This window comes from Morone saxatilis, unplaced genomic scaffold (genome assembly GCF_004916995.1).
Source record: "Morone saxatilis isolate NCDOM2014 unplaced genomic scaffold, NCSU_SB_2.0 Contig7, whole genome shotgun sequence".
In the NCBI taxonomy this organism is placed as follows: domain Eukaryota; kingdom Metazoa; phylum Chordata; class Actinopteri; family Moronidae; genus Morone; species Morone saxatilis.
This window is the reverse complement of record NW_023340246.1, coordinates 22,121,768-22,127,255: the sequence shown is the minus strand read 5'-3', so window position 1 is coordinate 22,127,255 and position 5,488 is coordinate 22,121,768. Positions and strand designations below refer to the sequence as shown.

Here is a 5,488-nt window from a genome sequence, read left to right as displayed (position 1 = left end):
CACACACTGAAATTTCTTCTTCAGATTGGATTTGAGTTTACAAATCACTTGACACTCAGCAATATTCTCTAAATTAATAATAAAAAGAGATGACTCAAATTAGATAAAGTTTATTATAATAATACGTTTTTTAAGTTTTTTTCTGTCTTTTTACCAACTTACCTATAGGTCCTGATGTGATGATTGATAAATTCTTCACTAAATCATTCCTGTTTATCTTTATTAAAACGTTTTTGGCCACTTTAATATGGTCTGGAATGTAGGTGTGCACTATCAGATCCACTGTGTCCCTCCTTTTAGCGTTCTCCAGTTGACTTGCTGGGATTGCTGGGAGGTCCTTTAGGCTGCCCTCTTTGCCCAGCAACCACTTTAATGTTTCAAAGTCCTCGGCACTCAGTTTTTCGAAAGTTCGTAAGAGGACCTCCTCATCTGTCGCCATCTCAGTCAAGATCTAGAAGATACTGAAAGAAAATCTTTTCTTTAAACTTAACTTCAAAATGTAATTATTTCTACACCTCTATTATTTGGATAACGTTTCTTTTGTTTTAAAGTTTTTGATTCTTTTGAGATACTAAGTCAGTGAAAGTACTCACCTCTACACCTCTATTATAGATCCTTAAAATCTAATGCAATCCATTACAGCAGCTCAGAAACACATCACCACTAACTACAATTGTTCAATTAACACCTCTTGGAAAGTTTTAAGAAAAACTGACCGTTATAAGCATCGTGAAGGTACAATATGTGGTAGAGCTTTAGGACTACCTCATAAATAGCAATATCAGAGACTGAAAATAACTATTTCCATTTATTGAAAACCATCACAATGTACATTATCTGTCTCCTCAAAGCTGTCGTCTGGGAATTAACTAGATTTTCTTGGTTAGATAAAAAACTTTGAGTTCAAGAAATTCCACATAACCTTTGGCCATGAAACACATTTACAGGGCTGGATTTATATCTTCAATTGACCAGTAATAAGAAATAAATTATCCAGGGTTACCACTTATTTTAGTGTCTGTTTAACAAAATATGAAGACTTTATTTCAATAATAGGTCAGAAAATATCACTTATGAGACTATCTAAGACATACTGTAACTGAGGCTGGTGAACAAAACACAGCAGCTTTATGAATAAAACAAACACAAATCCTCTCTCACGTGTCCTCGTAAAGTCCTGTGCACCATAGCAAACTACGGTTGTGCAACTCGTCCTATTACTCATACAGAGAGAGAGAGAGCTAGAGGAAGTGTGCATGTTAACTGAAGTGGGTTACTTTAATAACGCCTGTAATGTCACTGTCTAACTTCCTCTCCTTGTGCTTTTCATGCTATTGTAGTTCACTAGTTGCCAATCTGCTTTGTTAATTGTTTATTAAACTGAGTAAGTGACATATTTTATGGATATTTCATATTATATTCAAAACTGTACAATAAACCCAAATAGTGAAATTGCCTAATAGAACAAGGAAGCACGGACTCTGTCAAAAAAGAAGCCTTTTAAGTCTGCATCCTTGGTGTAACCTGACCTTAGTAGGTCTAGACAAATATATCCTGACTGACTGACTGAAATGATTTGGAAAGTGGTTTTTAAATGTGGTTTTTAAAAAGAAGGAAAAAGAGCAAATACTGACAAATTCTACACAAATGGCAACCTGGCACAGTTCCAACCAGCCGTGTAATGGAAATGCTCCTTAGTCTAATAAAACATAGATGACTCTAAATGTTCATAAAGACTTCATTATAAATGAGAACAGTGCTGTTTGAATAACACCTGAAGTAACTACAGAGCTCACCTGGAGAAAAGAGGAGCTCCTTCAGCTTCACGTCCGTTTCATGGGGATGTGTGGAAGACACTGACGCTCCGAAGCTGGTTTCATTTCTCTATAACTGCAATAACAGCATGTCATGTTGTGTTTCTGCTTGTCTTTACATGCAGAGAGAGCTGTGATAGTCGAGAGAGCTCATGATTAACTGAAAAGAGAAAGAGAAAGAGAAAAATGTGAAAGCCCATTTCCGCCAATGTGACGAAACAAAATAGGGATTTTTTAAATTTGTTATAATGAGAATCAATATATTGAGAACATTACTCTTTATTTTGAGATATTAAGTCATTATTTTGATAAAAATCAGGATCCTTCTCTTCACTGGTGGAAATAGGCTTCCACAGAGAGAACAAAGCAGTGAATCAAATAAATAAAATGTTATTTTCTGATTGTTTCTTTATAAAGCACTAATAGACACGGCCACCTTCCTCCCTGCAGTGTGTACACCTGTTTTCTTACCAAGATCAGTTTAAACCGTTAACGGAAATGCAAATCAGCGCGGTGTGGTTGCAACTGACGAGATTAAAAGAAAACCACTGATGTTGTGTTGAAACGTCTCTGCGGCTTCATAAAGTTTCACTCAGTTTGACAGTTTAGAAAGTTGCAGTTAAACTGTATGATTGAGAGATTAGTGGGACAAGAAGAGAATAACAGAAATATGGAGATGAACATCAGACAGACAATATTTGAGTCTCAAATGTCTGTTTCATGTCTCATGCTGTGCAATTAAGGTTTAATCTGTTAAGATTTTAAACATATCTTCGGTTATTACTATCGGTTGATAGTAATAACAATAACCTTTAGTTTCTTCCACTCCAGTGATGAGTTCATATTTACACATTGTTTATGACCAAAACATCACAGTTCATACTATGAATGTTTGATTTAAGATAATTTGCTGCACCTTTCTTGTATAAAACCACAGAAACCACAATCAGTGCCAGAGAAACCAGAGTAGATGATGTAGTTCTACTGTCCAGCCACTAGATGGTACTAACTAACTGTCTGAAGTGAGCTAAAGAAAAGCTAAAGCTCTCAGTAATGAGACGTCACATGTGCGTTCTACACATACTGGCTTTAAAGTAAGATAATCACAACATTCAGACTAAAAATGCAAAAAGAAAATACATACATGAAGCAGAACTAAAATATTTTCTGATTAAAGGTCTTATATATATTTTTATTTTATTGTATGTGTATTTATCAGGGACAATGCACAGTACACGTATTGTACCAGATATAGCTAAAAGCTACTTTTTGTCTGTAGTTCCGGGGCGGAGGTTACTTGTAGTGCTCAGGTTACACAGATAAAAGATCAGTAGTAACAAAAAACGTAATAGCCTGGGCTTTCTATTTGCTTCAATCACTGAACTCAAAACAAAAGCTTTAACATTTATATCTGTGTAGGCCAGTGGATCTCAACCTGGGGGTCGGGACCCTAAATAGGGGTCACCAAAGCTTCATTGGTGGTCAAACTATATACAAAGTTCCCTGAACAGGAAATAATCTGCTTAAAATTCATCCAAGTCACTCGTTTTACACAAACCGCCTGCAGTTACTGAGTTCACTGTTTGGGTTCATTGTTTAGTTTTTAATATAAAATAATATAATATAAAATATGTCACTGAGTCAGATATTGAATGATATAAAAGGTTCTTGTAATGCAACTAACTTTTATTATTGTTTCAGAATAAAAACCCAGTGTAAGAAATCTGTATAAACACATTTTCGTTTATATATATTCTATATTAATATTTTAGTGCTTTTATCTTATTACTTTTGTGTGTTTGTGGGTGGTTCGGGGCCGGGGGCTCTTGGGTTCATGATTGTAATTTCTGTTTTGTATATGTTTTAATCTGTTGTTGTTGTTGTTGTTGTTGTTGTTGTTGTTGTTGTTGTTGTTACCACCAACCTGACGAGACAGGAGACGTTATAAAGGTTCATAAAGGTTTCCGATCAGTGACCAGTTGATGGCAGCAGTGAGTCGTCAGTCTGAGTCCTGATGAAATAACCTGCAGGAGTTTTTATGTGTGTGAGAGAGAGAGACATTCATATTTACTCTCTCTCTCTCTCTGCTCTGTATCTCAATGCATCTCTCTTCACTTAAACACAACACACACACTAACATACAGACACACACTTACATTCATATACACACACACACTCATTCGAACCTTTGGACTCATTTAGCGCCACTGAACATTTATTAGGATTAAAAAGAGTAAACACAATCAGTCTCTGTAAAACCTCATGTGACCTGAGCTGAACGTTAAAGCTCCATTAATAAAAAGCTTATAAGTCCCTCACCAAAAAGAAACAAAAACATCCATTAAAGGTTCACAGAAGAACCCCTACATTTCCTTAAAACTACTTCTATGAAGGCATTCCACAGGGAACCTACTCAGTTCCCCTAATGGCCACACCTAAAAGCCTAATTGTGCAAATAAATTGCACATTTTATTTTATTTTTTAAACTTTAGCAAAAGAAAACAAATCAATGGATATTTACCAGGCTAGCAGCTTGAGTGTTCAGGTACAACTTCTACACTTGAAAAAAACTGTAATATTCCTGCAGCTGGGCACCAAAAAATACTGTAAAATAACTGACTTGTAAAAATACAGTCATTTTCTATAATTCAAATACAGTTTTTAGCTTTAATCTTATGTAATTTATTGTCTTTTTAATGTTTATTTAAAGATATTTACACTGTTAAACCAATGCAATGATCTATAAATACAGGTGACCTCTGCTATAATACAAATAATCAGGCTTAAATTTACAGCAGAGCGCTGTTATTATTAGATTTTTCTTAGGTTTAATCAGAATTTTAAAAGTTATAGAACTGTAATAAAAGTCATTATCTGTGAATTTACAGTCATTTTTGCTGTTTTCACTGATTGGACAGTTTACCAATGCTTATACACGTCACCTCCGATAACACGACCTCCAGTCTTTCTCAATCAGTTTGACGATGTGCTTCCGAACAGTTTCTAGTGCGCTGAACCCGTCCCATAACGCCACCTACTGTCCAGGTGTGACATAGTGCGAGTGGTTTCGCGCTTCTGGGGGACACGGCGCCCTAGAGCCATAACGCAACGCCTATGCCGATGGGTAAGAAGTATTAGCAACACGACAGGCTACACTTCCGTCTCCTACCTGCTGCGTTACAATCTGTCCCCTAATTCTTGACCAATTTTCTTTTTGAAATACCACACTTGTAGGCTCCTATGTCGCGATGAATTAGTATTAAAACCGTATCTGAGACCAGCTATTCAATTGAACTAATCATACAGATTCAGGACTCATTAAACAGTCATATGCGTTTATACTGTCGAGAAGTAGTAAAACACGTATCGAATTCTCGCCACTAACACGCCTTCCCCTCTAATCTTTCGATTATTATCGGAGTTTCTCCGTCAACATGCGCAACATAGCTGAAATTTACGGTTTTTGATTTACTTGAGCGTAGGCAGTTAGTTTACATGAGCGATATCCAACGCCGTCATTCTGACACTGTGTTGTGCAGAAGTTCCTGCCCTGTCCGTATGTTCTGTGGCCACGCTATTGGTCGTACGACGGTTCCTCTTTGCCTCTGGTCTGCCTGTCATGTACCTTAGATGCTTTCTGAAGGATTTGCCGCTCTGATCCATTGTCCTCTGCG

At 36.5% G+C, this 5,488-nt stretch overlaps 1 long non-coding RNA gene across 1 annotated transcript; it reads right to left on the bottom strand.

The window, feature by feature from the left end:
* LOC118340969 lies at positions 1–1,851 on the bottom strand. Its single transcript, XR_004797394.1, has 3 exons — positions 1,797–1,851; positions 163–461; positions 1–68 (listed from the first exon to the last, which is right to left on the bottom strand). It is a non-coding gene; the product is annotated as an uncharacterized LOC118340969 (long non-coding RNA).
* Positions 1,852–5,488: the final 3,637 nt, after the last annotated feature.